Genomic DNA, 15072 nt, shown 5'->3' with positions numbered 1-15072 from the left:
CTGGAGTCTTCCACTCACTATCACTTCCTAATGGAGACATAATAAGCACTGTAATCAATACACAATTTTTTTCCCATCCAAATTCAAAATGTTCTAAATTAAAGTGAGGCGGGGGACATCTAAATGAACAAACAGAAGGACCCGTCCTTCAAGCCTCATTATTGGTCGTTATCTATCCAGACTGAGTCAGCAATATTGAGAAAATGCACAAGGAAAATTAGGAATGTGGGCAACAGCTCAATGAGTACGACAATAAGATGTTGATTAAGTGTAGATTTAATTAAAATGGGGTTTTTTTTCTCCTGTTTGTATCTGCAAAGAAGCTGCAGAATGTACTGTGTTGCATTTCATCTACTGAGGCTGTTTTGGTGACAGTTAAAAGACCTCTGTGTACAGATCTTCACCTCTTTGTATGCTGAATGCTGACAGAAATCCTTTTCATTTGCGAGCGGATTGTACTTTATCCAGTGGAGAGGTTTCATAGGCAAAAACAAAATGTCTGCTCTGTTCTGCATCATGCTCCTGGCAGTCTATCCATGATAAAACACCAAGCAGGACTCAGATCTCTGCAGGTGGATACTGCAACAAAAGACACGCAGAAAAAAAATGCCTTTGTGCATTTAGTCCGCTCAGACAAAAATAATATGTCTCACACAAATAGGCTAATAACATCAAGGAGCATGTTGGCAGAGCAAAAACTCAATTATGAGGCGTCAAAAGCAGTTTAGTTTTGATTGTGCTTATTTGATTGTGCAAATACGGCCAATTTAACTGCTCCTTAATTCAATTATGGCAAATATGATAATAAGGCTAGTTTGCTGAAATGTGAGAATGTGGTCGGGCCGCCTGCGGAAGAGAGCATCTGCAAGGCTCGGTGCTGAACGCTTTGTGCGAGAGTAATAAAGGCTGAGAGAGATAACGCTGTGGGGAGGATAGTGTGCGGAGAGAGCGGTGTGTCAGTGCATGTGGGCTCTGAATGGAAAAGAGGAGATATATCTTCATAATATAGTGTTGAAAATCCATTCAGCGCCGTCCATTCCATACTTTTTTTTTAATCTGACGACTAAGGGCCCCTCTCCCTCGCTCTCTCCGTCCTCCTGTCTTCTGCTCACTCTCTGACATCTACCAGGTGGGGGGGCCGATAAGTAAGTTGCTGACTATATGATTTTTGAATGTTCTTGTGGATTATTCGATCGCTCCCCGTGTGTCTGAGAGGAAGATTTGTGTGAAATATTTCAAAACTGATATATAATTTTTACCTCGCTGGATAAAAGAGTCACACATCTGAAGCTAACAATGGCATTTTTCATTTAAGAGAAATAGATTAGGTGGGAAATCACGTTGCATCTAAGTCACTACCTGAGATGTCCTGCTGCTCTAATCTAATTGTTTTACGCTACAATCCAATGAGACCTGTCAACATATCATATGGGGAGGTTTTTCTGTGGGTTTCTGTATGCTGGATTGCATAATAAGGGACACGGACATTATATGCCAGTGGTGGTTTAATTCAAGTCAATTCAGTTTTATTTATGTAACGCCAAATCTCAACAACAGTCATCTCTAAGTGCTTTATATTGTAAGGTAAAGACCCTACAATAATACAGAGAAAATCTCAACAATCACAGTACCCTCCTTTGAACAAGCACTTGGTAACAGTGGGAAGGAAAAACGTCCTTTTAACAGGAAGGAACCTTTGGCAGAACCAGGATCAGGTTGTGGCACCAACCTGCTCTGAGCAGTTGGGGATGAGAGGAGGAATACGGGACAAGAGACACACTGTGGAGCAAAGCCAGAGATTAATAATAACCAATGATTAAATGCAGAGAGGTGTATAGAGAGTGAAAAGAGGTGAGTGAAGAAAAAACTGCCTATTGGAGCGTAACTAAGGGAGGTTTCAGGGTCACCAGATTCAGCTCTAACTATAAGCTTGGTCAAAAAGTAAAGTTTTAAGCATAATCCTAAAAGTATGGACATTGTCTGTACCTCGAATTCAAACTAGGAAACTAGTTAAACACAAGATGGGCTCAGGAAAAAAAAAGGCCACAAAACATACAAAGAACCAGGTTTAAGGCACTTCCACATTGGCTTGACTTTTGCGACTCAACGTTCATCTTTAATATACAGTATATGTTGCAGTCACTACGTAACTAGAGCATAATTTCCGAATTACACACAGTTTTTGAAGTTAGCGATGTAGTGTCAGTGAAGGTAACTGATAAAAAAGTGACAAATGACACTGACTAAGAACTGAGAACTTCATCTAAACGGCAATAGGCCACATCAACTCCAGCTTCCTAGTTAACTTAATAAGGTTCTTACTGACATTAATACTGATCTTAAATACCAGTCAAATATTAGTTTGCATCCCTAATGTGCACCCCAACAAATGTTCTTCAGGGACCCAAAATCCCTCACTGCATCCTTCCTCATTTGCATCCCAGTCACTGTGTTGCGCTTGGTTGCTGGATGGCTCATCATCGGAGATAAATGATGCTGTGAAATGGCGCAGCAATGTCACAGCGTGGGCTGAGGTGGCTGCATGTAATACAAGCTTGATGCCAAAGAGTGAGTGAGAGAGAGAGAGAGAGACACAGACAGAGGCGGGTGGTGGGGCGGGGTGGGCCGAGATAGTGTTGCATCAGGACAAAACTTAGGGATGCCAGCGGAGTAGATGAAAGAACGAGATCAATATGGCACAATTATTGTACACTCACTCTAACTGATGAACACGTGGCTTGGAAGGACTTCCTTTCTACTCTTTAAACCTTACAAGCCAATTTTAGCCCAATCGAATTGGCTCAATAAGGTCTATTAAGTCAAAGTGCTTTTATTTACCTTGCCATTGGTATCGGAGGACTTATCTTTATTTTTAGGTCTTCTGCTGCGAGGTGCTGTAAACTATCCAGGGAAATTCCACTGCGTCAATGCAACACTTTCAGTACTTTAAATTTATAATCCCTGAAATGCAAACTCTTCCAACGTACCTTCCTGTTGTACACCCTCTACAGGAAATGTAACAGATTTATAATAAAGCGACTAAGGGACTAATTATTCCACTGTAACTAAATAGAATTTCACTACATTGTATTTGAAATTACAATGTAATTATAGTTACCTACAAATGCTTAAAGTAAAATGCTTACATTAGAATGAAAAGGTAACAGGTCAGGTAAAATAAAAGCACAACTGAATAATAGAACATCCATCATTTACATCTACATAATGAATATTAAATAAAGATTTAAAAAGGCAAAATTAATCTACTTAGTCCATTAATTCAATTGTACTTACAATTTAAGATTGGAAAATATTTGTTACTCTGAAAAATTAACATGAAATTATGCAGTACTACTTACAGTATAATTGTTTATTGTGTCCTGTAAAAACCTGACTTGTTACCTCTTATTCTGGTCTGCCTAGTATTTGTAGGTAAATATAAATACAGATCAAATAATTTCATTAAATTATGGGGGAATTACGCCCTGAGTCGTATTTTAAAATGTTACTGCAATCAGTTCTGAAAATATTCAGTCTCCAGTCCTGCTTGGATGCTTTAATTGAGCATTTCGACTCCCACTATGGCTGGCTCTACAAGTAGGGAAGGGAAGGACTGACCATAAAGTTGATGTGTATGGCCGTGGATGTGCCGGAGTGCCTATCTACAGGGATTCACAGCCTCCCTGCGGCGGCCATAAATTCACCCCGTGATTGGAGAGAGGAGGTAATGAGGGGGCCTGGCGCACTACTTGGCCACACTGCCAGACTTGTGAGCGCACACACATTTCTTCGTAAATAACACCACCACTGACCCTGACAGCAGTCTGATCATCTCGGTCTGCCACAATCACCTTCCTGCAATAAATCTATCTAATTAACTCTGCAGCTGAAGCCCAAGAGTCTCTCCTCCAGTCAATCAGAGGTTTCTGTGGCATAACAGTTTCTGACAGGACACAAAATTAACTGAATAAAATTAAAAGTCTTTTGACTGTGGCGTTCTCGCTTTCTTCCACAATATTAATTGTTGTTTTCAAAAGTGCTGGACGTGTGGAATTGATGGCCGCAGAATACAATTTAGTTCAAGGCGGACAAATGGCTTTTAAGTTAATGTCAAAAAACAAGGGCTGAATTTTCTTTGACAGCGTGTCACTTAACTAGATGTATTCCTGTACTGTGCATAACGGCGCGCTGCCTCGGCTTGTTTTTCAAGCGGTCTATTATTGATATAACACTCAGATTGAGTGGAAAATGGGAAAAACAGCACAGAGTGATGATAAGTGGATTAGAAAATTGCCTCCGTGCCCTTTCAGAGGCTTGAAAAGTTCCTTTCTTCTTCTTTACTTTTGACTCCAACCAAACCAAACCCAACCTTTGCTGACCTTTTGCGTGTTGCATCTGAGTAATTGAATGAAAAACCTGGATAGAGTTAATTGGCTGTTTCCATATACTCTGAAAGCTGCTGATAATTAATCAGAGAGAACAAAAGCCACTACATCACCACCTAATTATGGGTGAACACTTGGCAGGCTCGACACACAGGATCCTCATCGGTGCGCTATTTCTTTTATCCGCGGCACGTCTGTGTGTGTGTGTGTGTGTTACCTGCAGTTTTGCCTCATTACATTCCCAACAATAGGTTTTGATTACAGCGAGGGAAAACATTCTTGTAACATATTTCAGATGTTTGGAATCGTTTGTCAAAATCTAATTACCTAATAATTATAGAACGTCAGAGAAATGTGTGAGCAGGCTTTTCTTTCGAGACTTTCGAGTTGTGGAAATGTAGATGAGCTTAAGGATAAGATTCATCGCCTCACACATCCAAGTCCCATTTGTCCCGGGGTTTTAAGTTATTACAAATAAATGTATTTAAAGTATAAAAGGTCATCGCTGAGTATGATTAAACACTGTGGGCGAATGCATGAAAAAAGGAAGCTCAGCCTTGTGTTTTCAGGGCACACAGACAAAACTAGACAGAGGTTGTTTTTAAATGAACGAGGTGCTGCAAAGAAGGTGGCAAATTTTGACTGAAAGTTAGCCGTGTAGCCACCATGATCTGACCCACTGGTTTGTGAACTGCTGTTCAAACCCTCAACTTTGGCTGTTGCTGTGTTGATTCTATTGAGCCAGGTGATGCAAGCATGGTGTGGATCTGACTGCAACACCAAGGGATGTTGCACCTCGTACCTTAGTGACGTGTCAATCACAAAGTAGACCGATCATAAATAGGGCTCATTATGTAAACAAAAGAGCGGTCATGGCACCAAAAGTCCAAAACAAGACTCAATAGGTAGAGAAGACACTAGTAAACGTTAGCATTGGTAGCAAAGATTTGCTCTTTAAAGTTCTTAAGTTCTTTATGGGAGCAGCCTGAATGCTCAGCTTTGCTGCTCAACCCACAAATATATGTTCTTTACAAATTTGGCTCCATTTAGGAGAAAACAAACAGGCTTTCCAATTGTATAAGATTTACTGCCAATAAGTATTATTACAAATAAGAAATAATTGACCAAACACAAATTTCATTACATTTTGTGCCAAGTTTAGAAAATGAACATCGTGTTATGCTAAACAAGGCCTCAAAATAGTGACTGAACGCATAAATTTAGAGGAAAGTGCTCACTGAGGTCATAGTTGGAGGAAGCCAAATGTCATTTCCCCACAGACTTTCAGAACCAAAAGCTATGTCCACTCTTTAAACTGTGTAGTTTCTAGAAATGACAACAGTAGGCCAGGTTTTCAGTCTCCAGGGGTTGAGGTTAAAGTGATATTTTACCTTGACTTAGTATTGGTAGAAGTAGCAAGCTAGTGTTGATGAATGTAAATAGGAGCAAAAACACTGAATTTCAAATTACACTGTTATTCAGCTGTCAGCTTAATGGCAATAGATCATGTCATGGCAACTAACCAGTTCACTTAATAAGGTCAGTATTGACACCAGTCTCTGGAGTCGAGTGCTGTTTTCCTGCAGACTTTTCCACTATTGGACTTGTTTTTGTAGTCAGAGTCACTCCTGATGGCCATTAAAAAGAATGCATGTTTAAAGCAACACCACTGGCTTCACTCAGATCTAGAAACTCTGTGCATCTTTTTTTTAATAGTCTTTTCAAAGCTGTTGAAAAATGCTGCACAGACACCAATACCTGCCAACAATGGCACAAAGACCTCTTGGACTTTCTGTTTGTCACATAATTATATACATATAGACTTTTTTTGTCTAACAGTTGGGCTTTGTAACAGAAAACCAACATGAAACGGGGTTTGTGCTTATTAGCATTGTATGGTTCCATTAATCTGTAAAGATATGTGAGTGATGACCAGCATACTGCACTGTTAGTTAAAGGTACAGTGTGTAGTCGAAGGAGCTTGCAAAGAAAAGCGTCTGGACTTCTTTAAGTCACTTGAAGACGTTTCACCTCTCATCCGAGAAGCTTCTTCAGTTCTAAGGTCAAATGGTGGAGAGTCCCAGATATAAACCTAGTGGGAGTATCCCCCCACAGAGGGACAAAAGGACCCCCTGATGATCCTCTAATCGCCTGAGCCAAGGTGTGAAACTGGGTGTGGGTCCCAATCAGCCAGAGTTTCGGGTGAGTTCATTGTGAAACCTGGCCCCACCTTATCATGCGAATTCCTGAGATCAGATGGCCCAGGATGTGAGTGGGCGTTAAGGCGTCTGGGAAGGGATCTCAAAACTGTGTGGTACAGTGTGTAAAATCTCACCACTAGATGTCAGTAAATTGCTGATCGTGGTTAACTGAATTCTATTTTCTTATCCCTCCAAATTCAAGTGCATAATCATAGCTTTGGTGGCTGCTTTAGTCAGCAAAGAGAGATCAAATCATTAAATTCTGACTGTGCAATTGCAGCCGGGCAGCATTTTTTTTAGTACTCCTAATGTTGTTCAAATATGTTAAAATATATTTTAACATATTTGAACAATATAAACAAAGAGCAATAAATAAGAAATAAAAAATGAATGAAATATTTTATGTTAAAACTCTGGTTTTCATCTTTACTGAGCGTACCCAGATAACAAAGTGACTCCAGACTGGAATCACTTTTCTATCTGGGTACACTGTCAGTCCGCTGTTTAACTCAGCTGTTAATAAGCCGGGTGAGAAGCGCCCATGCTTATTTACTCTGGAAGAGGCTGTCAAACTTTGTGAATGGAGTCTGATAAGACTTGATGAAGCTTACGTCTGATAATACAGATGCTGAGGTGAGTTGTTGTGGAATTGCTGAACTTTTCTGTTGATAAGCGCTGCTGTTTTTGACACTGTTAGCTGGTGTTGGTGTGTCGTCCACACTAGTGGATCTAACATTATTGAACTTAGCAAATAAACTCTCATACAGAAAACTGTTCATCAGAGGCAAAGTGGGAATTTCAGGGCACTCAAGATTAGCTGTCATAATGTTAGCTTATAACCAGCTAATGTTGTTGCTTAGCTGACTCGTTTTCAGCTGTCTGGAGATGAGAGGGTTGCATGTTTAATCTGGTGACCATAAATAATTGCGACAATATCAGGAATAAATAGTTATATCTATGCATGATTTCATGTGTTAGAGCCCTGGCTTCAGTTCAGGAGATGAGGCTTGCAGAGAGGAGGAAGAGGATGACGTTTGATCCAGATGCGGTTGAATTGTCCCTGTCCTTCACGTTTTCACTTCATTGGTGAAGGAGACCCCTTCTCAGATGACAAAACAAGGGTATCATCCTTCATATCTTGAGTCTAAAGATGCAGGCACAGCAAATCTCTTCTCCTCCGCCTTTGACGTAGCAAATATGTGGTCAGCCTCTAGCCACATGCATAAAGCAGGATTAGGTGAAGCAGTGATGCTCATTTCAGCCACTATATGCAAAATGACAGGCAACATGGCGGCTTTCACAAACCAGCCCACTCCCAAGTGTTTTTAATTTTTAACTCTTAAGTTTATGACAATGCATCCATTTGATGGAAGATGTAATTACACTGTAATTAATTTAAAAAAACTATAACTGCTTCACATGACCGACTTTCACTGACAGTGCCTCTGTGAACATAGCACTGCAAACAGTGGTTCGTTGAGATAAATACCTTCAGCATGCTAACATGCCCAGGCGATGTTTAACATGTGTCCGCAACTTAATTAACCACGTGGTTGAGCTAACAATGTGCAAATCAGCTAATTAAGAGGCAACACCTGATGCTGGTTTCATTATTAGTTTCAGGTCTGCTGATGGTGCTAGAGGAAACATTAAGAGTTGTCTTAACTAGAAAAACATGAAAATCTGTCGACCAGTGCTTAAAGCATTCAGTTAAAGACAAAACTGATCATAAAGTGATCTAAATCTCGAGCTAAATGTAGCTGCATAGTAATGTAATACAGGAGTCATTAAAAATATCGACTTGCTCGGTTTGATGACTGATTGAGCCATAGATGTTTTTGCTTGTGCACTCCTTCTAGAGACAATTATGAGCACTGAATGTAAGAAGATAATCAAACACGCATTGATCGTATACTGCAACTTCTTTTTAACACTCCTGTGACTTTTCCAGCTAAACTAACCCTACAAAAAATAAACAAATAAAACAACCTGCGCTGTCTCATTGTTTAAAGTGAAAAACAGATGTGAAACATTTGATTCGAAAAACTGATCAGACTTCTGTAACACCAGCTTCGAAGAGGTTTTTTGCTCCTCTAAAATTGAAAAGCGTCACATCCCAACATAAAAACATTTTGCCTTTCCTGTGCCCCGGTTTATAAAAGGACCCCATCACTTGGTCCAAAGTTTGCAGTAAGTAGGTGCAGGCATTATTTATTTTGCAAAATCGCTGAATGCATTATCTTCATTTCTCAGTCCCTGTCATGATTCTGAAGATGAAAATTATCTTTGAGATGCCCCTTGTGTGATAAATAACTGCATTCCTTTTCATTAGACACTGACTTTCCTTTGCAGCAGTTTACTCTGTAATCAATTAATTAATCATTCCACCATCAGAGACTTTAGTTCAGTGTCTGATGCTGGCACCAGATTATATTTAATTATTTTATTAGACTTTTTTATCTTCAAGATGATAGGAGACGGTCATCTTAAAAAAAAAAGAAGGATATTTTTTTCTTTCTCCTTCTGTTTCCTCTCCCTCCATTTCTTCTGCCCAGTCCTTGTGTGCCTTTGGCATCAGCCTTTTATTAAGGGATTTAATATCCACCATACCATAGGGCCAATTTTCCTCAGGGCTCCTCTTTCCCCATCTTCTTCTTTCTCTTTTTTCCACACTCACATACCCACACACGAGCAGCATGGCAGGAGTTCCATCTTAAAGAAATGAGGGGAGCTGGGGAGCAATTAGATTCAGCTGGAGACATTTTAATGTGAATTTCTCTCAAATGCAGCGCTGCTTTCCTCTGGAGAAATCTCAAAGTCAAATATAGGATCTTTGATCATTCACAGCCATATGGCATTGTGAGGCTTGGATCAAGATGATGATGATGTGCGTGTGTGTGTATGTATATGCATGTGCTCTGATGATGTCTTCAAGGTCAAATCATGCAAAACTAATTCAAATGGCATACATCCCATGGTACAAATGAATAATAATTTTAAAAAAAATACATGGCAGGGCAGTAGCTTTCGAGATTATTTGCAAAATTAGTTGGAAATGTGTGGTTTTAAAATAGTGAGGAAGTCAACACTGGTTTGACCTTGGAGTCAGCAATTATTATATCTGCATGAGACTGCACAGATTGCATCACACGCGTATGGAGAGTGTGTGTAATCAAAGCCTGTAGATAAAGAGTTTGAGTGGTGGAACACTCTGACACTGGGATTAGCCGAAGCCGGCCTGGTTACGGATTGACCTCTGCAGGATAGTGGATGTGAACGGGGATCTTACCAAATGCCAGAAAATACCAGAGATCTCATACCTCATTCTATAGCCCTGCCAAACCCTTAGATGGTGTACCACCAACACATTTTGACATTTAATTCTTGCATAGCTGATTAATATATGGAGAAAATATAACATTTTTCATTTGCTTTCCACTCAGTGTCACATGTCACCTCACAGTGATTATGGCATTCTGTTTTTTTTAATATGATAACAGAAAAAGACTGTAATGGCTTGAAACACTACACGCAAAGTGCTAAGAGCTTTTGCTGCCCAACCGTAACTACAGTTATCGACTGCAATCAAAGCCCTTTGCTTTGCATTCCCACAGTCTCTGAAATAAGAGTACAGAAAAAACCTGTTTCTGTCTCAACAATTATTATAACTATAACTATTATAATTATAACTTTCTCAAGCACCACAAAGGTACATATATGTCCCCAAGGAGCAGGGTTTTCAGCTGGTATAAAAAAGAACATAAAAAATCCATTCATCCATCCATCTTCATCCGCTTTCTCCGAGGCCGGGTCGCGAGGGCAGCAGCCTAAGCAGAGAGGCCCAGACCTCCCTCTCCCCAGCCACCTCCTCCAGCTTATCCGGGGGAACACCAAGGCATTCCCAGGCCAGCCGAGAGATATAATCTCTCCAGCGTGTCCTGGGTCTGCCCCAGGGCCTCGTCCGGTGGGACATGCCCGGAACACCTCACCCAGGAGGCGCCCAGGAGGCATCCTTGTCAGATGCCCGAACCACCTCAGCTGGCTCCTTTCGATGTGGAGCAGCAGCGGCTCTACTCTGAGCCCCTCCCGAATGGCTGAACTCCTCACCTTATCTCGAACATAAAAAATGAATGTGCATAATTTATAAAGCTATGGTCAAATTAGTAGTTTATTAATTCCCTATTTGGGGTGACTGTCAGTGGCGGTCCTAGCCTGTTTGATCTAACACACCTACACCTTAGTTCACAGATTCACTTTGTCTATTGTGCATTTCTGAGATTTCACACAACCCAGGATTCAAATCATGAATACATAATGAGCTTGGATTTACAACATTATAAATGAAATGTGCTCTATTTGGAAGCAGCGGCCCCCCTCCCCTTTCAACGGGTTGTGTGTGAGACTTTAAATCATCAAACTGTAAATTTTAAATTGTTATTGATCCCTTTATCCCTAGTCCTAAAGTGTATATTTATTTTCTTACTCTTCTTATATATATTGTTTGTTTACTTGCCTCATTGTCTCGTGTCTCTATATACTGGACTGTATGTAGCGGAGATGACAATAAAGTTTACTTTGACTACAGCAGCGAGCAGGTGCACCGAGGGCTCTCGCGCTCACTTTTCGTGTATAGAATTTCAAAAAAACATTGGTGCAAATTATAAGTCTGTATCATAATGTCTGGTGTTTTCGTGTTTGTTGTTTTGTTTTTATTTTGTTTTATTTTGCGAGTTGGTTTTTAGATGCCGCTCCAGCCGGTCAGAGAATCCCCCGCCGCCCCGCCCTCTCCTCTCTGCAAACGAAGGGCACCCTTACTCCCAGGAAATGGGCGATAGAAAACCGATCGGTGCCTATGCCATTCCCAATATGCGCTGGCTGACATCGGGGCAGCATGAGTACGAGCATTTTATTAAATTTTTTTTGCCGATGCCCGTGATGCCGCCCATCACCACGATGCTGCCCCGGGCAACCGCTACTGGTGACTGTGGTATCCTTGGGCAAGATACTGAACGCTGAGTTGCTCCAGATGTGTGTGGATGTTAGAAAGAAAGCACTTAAACATAGACAAAAGTGCTCTTATGAATATGAGTGTGAATGGGTGAGCTAGGCATGTTGTATAAAGCACTTTAAGTGCTCAAGTAGAGTAGATAAACGTGCAGCGTTAGCACTATCTCCTCATGGCAATGTTCTCAGCTTGAATATTTGTTTTCTCTGTACATAGTGAGTTTTCTCTGTGTTTTTACTGCTAAGGTACAAAGATTTTAATTGTATATTTACATCAATTACTTAATTACTTTAGTTTCTATGAGTGTAGCATCTTACATGTCATGATCCTTGCAGGCTCCAGGGCTTATGTTTACTTTTTGTTCCTCTCTTAATTTAGAAAAAGCATCTTTGATGACTTTTATTGTTGGAATAGGGGGCTCTGTGGGTCCACCTATGGGCGGAGATGCTCTGCTTGGATTGTCCTTTGCACACCTGAGAATTTCGGTGGTGTAGCAGGTCTCCTCCAGCCTATTTGCTGTGATTGTGGTAATCAGACCCTTTTTATTTGCTACTTATCCTTCTGCTAATCATTTACTATCACTGTTACTCTGTCCACTAATGGAGTTGCCAGCCTCATCCAAGCCACATTAACCTGTTCTGTTCTGCTCCTCCACCACTCATCTCTGGAATTTTGGAAGAAGGACTTACCTGAAACCTGAAACTTGACTCAGTCACTCAAACCTCCAAAGCTCCTCGTTGTGTTGCCGCTGTCACAACAAAGTCTCAAGACTCACACTTGCTCCTTTTAATAACTCTTTTAAAATCATCAACAGTGTCTTGAGTCTGAATCCAGAGTTGTTAGGTTGTTAAATATGACAACCTAACAACCTCTATGCAACCAACAATCCTCAAAGTTAAATTATATAGAAACACAAAGCTTGTCTAGATTATATTAAGATTTTATAGTCAGTGTAATCACAGCCATAACTTTGTTTCATTTTGGCTGGGCAGCTCAAACATACCACAGTATCCATGAGGTTCAGTAAGTGAGTGGTAGAAAATTCATATTGCTTTGTATTTAATGCACTAGCAATAACATCACAGGAGCTGAATTAATCAAGGACTGACCCAGAATTTAAGAGTTTGAAGCTTGGGGATAGGATGCTTCTCAAGGAAATACAGGGGGGATTTGGGCAGATTTTACCTTGAAGTTTTTACACAAACTTACTTTCTATTTAGGAATCAGAGGTTTTCTGATGGATTTGTTAATGTTTTTTATAGTGCAAATTTAACCCACTTCCCACCAAGACCTGACTTGAGAGCTGAAGGCGATGGACGGATGGGACACACTTTAAGGAAGGTGCTTTCTGCTGCTCCTTTACTTTCCGGGGTTTACCACAGAAGATGGCAAACAATGCCAACCCCTGCACCAGAGAGCTGCCACATCCTTTAAGGTACTTTTTGTAACTACTACTTCAAGTATAGTTTTTGTGCGGACCCAAATACAGACAAACGAGAGGTGGGTCTGACCTTAACAGAAAGCGAGGTGTGGCTTGTGACAAACAAAACTAACAAGACGAAAACTAAGATAAAACCTTAACTATGCAGAACTAAATACATGAAACCTGAAAAACACGAGAAGGTGACACTCACACAATAAATACACATGTCAGGTGTCGCTACTCAGACAATACCGCCACATAAGCGTTGATTTAGAAGAAGTCAAAAGTGGAAGCAAAGATATATCCAAGCTTCTGTAGCGGATGATGATTAAAATGGCGGTAAAAACACTCTTGTCTTCAAGCAAGAGCGGCCACATCGTAATGCACCAGGTTACAAAAACTGAGAGGTGCAGGAACGAAGCCACAAAATTAGAAGCAACACCAGGGGGCGACAGCGAACAAAAAAACCCTGTGAGGGTTACATTGACTCTCTTCACCATCTTGTGGTACAAATCGGTACTACATGAAATGTTAGTCTTGGTCCACCAGCGACACTGAAGCTAATAACTGAAAAACAAAACAAAAAAACGGCTGGATGGATGTTCGTGCATAAACAAAGTACTATTAATCAGTCCATTTGAGAGTCAACAGTCAGACTATGAATAGGTTTGTCCATGAACATCAATATACATCTATTATAAAAACAACTGAACATTCACTAATAAAATAATTGTTGATTAATTAGGATGAATTTTAGGTTAATTAAATAATTAGAACAATAGGATAAAGAAAGTATTTCTCTTCTTCTTCTTATTTGCTACTATATATTGCTTCGGCTAACACAGTGATAACACTGTCACCTAAGAGGATGTACTGGTGCAGTGTGTTATCAGGACACTCAGGGAAAAACAAAGAAAATGCAAGATCTATTGTCCTTTTCCTCCTGAACTTGCCTGGGGATAAATGAAAAAGGCTTTATATCTGCCCCAGGAAAAAAAGAAACGAAATCCTCCACAAACCATCTCAGTTCAATGTGAACATAATCAGTAAGGCAATCTTTGACTTATTTGCTCCTGCAGGTGTCAGGGACTTCAAACAAAGTGTGTTAAAGGAAAGAAAATGAGATATGATTTCATAAAAATGCCCGAAATAATGTCTGCTTTGTTTCACAAGATGTATCCATAGCTGAACAAAAAAAAAAGCTTGTCAGTTAAAATTTCAGCGTAAATAAGAGAACTATGAAAGTAATTCCTGACAGCCAAAAGACACATTTACAACAGAAGAATATGGATATTTAAAATATGCATTCTTTATAAAATCACTTTCAAACATCTCTTTAAAAAAATGACTCCCTGTCTACCTGTCACTGTCAGAACAATGAAGTAACTCAACAGACGCCAATTTTACATGGTCTATTTTTTATGAAGTGCTGGGAAGAGGAAATTCAAAAAACAATATTTTACTTATTGCAGGAAAGAGACAAGACATGTTTACATGTTTCACTGTCAGCAGAGACGAAAATAACAAATAGCAATTACTGTCATTCTGTGTGAACATTTTTTTTCCTGCCACAAGTATTTTCTTAAAAGAGCAAGTCTGTTTTTCTTAAAGCTATTCTCCTTTTGTTTACAGGAATACCTCAGCGTTTTTTCATTCCATTTGAAGGTTGGAAAACTTCTGACCAGGTTTTCAAAACATCTTGGCCCCAATTTCTAATGCAGGATTTCCAGTGTAATGTGTTATTGTCCTCCAATAACAGATCTCCCAGGACCACAAAATAAATCTGGTTTTAAAGGCATTGATCTGTTAAAAGAAAGTTTTTTCTTCCCACTGTCACTAAGTGCTTTTCATAATTGGTCATGTGATTGTTGGGATTTTCTCTCTGTTACTATAGGGTCTTAATAAAAAGCCTTGAACTGTTTCTTGTTGTGATTTGGTGTTATACAAAAAAAAAAAACTAAACTGAATTAATGTATTCCAATTAGTCAGTTAACACAGTGAGCGATTTGCAAATTGCACATCTCTTTGAACATGACGGTTAGTCACCACAGGCACTAT

General features: G+C 39.9%; 1 long non-coding RNA gene across 1 annotated transcript in view; it reads left to right on the top strand.

Annotated features, from left to right (window-relative positions):
- Positions 1-14779, top strand: part of LOC113014353 (uncharacterized) — a 37259-nt gene extending 22480 nt beyond the window's left edge. The window contains exons 2-3 of the long non-coding RNA XR_003270957.1: positions 12854-13026; positions 14647-14779. This is a non-coding gene — a long non-coding RNA (uncharacterized LOC113014353). The remainder of the gene's footprint in view (positions 1-12853; positions 13027-14646) is intronic.
- Positions 14780-15072: the final 293 nt, after the last annotated feature.

The sequence above is a fragment of the Astatotilapia calliptera genome, chromosome 22 (assembly GCF_900246225.1).
Source record: "Astatotilapia calliptera chromosome 22, fAstCal1.2, whole genome shotgun sequence".
NCBI classification, from domain to species: Eukaryota; Metazoa; Chordata; class Actinopteri; order Cichliformes; family Cichlidae; genus Astatotilapia; species Astatotilapia calliptera.
This window is presented reverse-complemented; position numbering and strand designations above follow the sequence as displayed.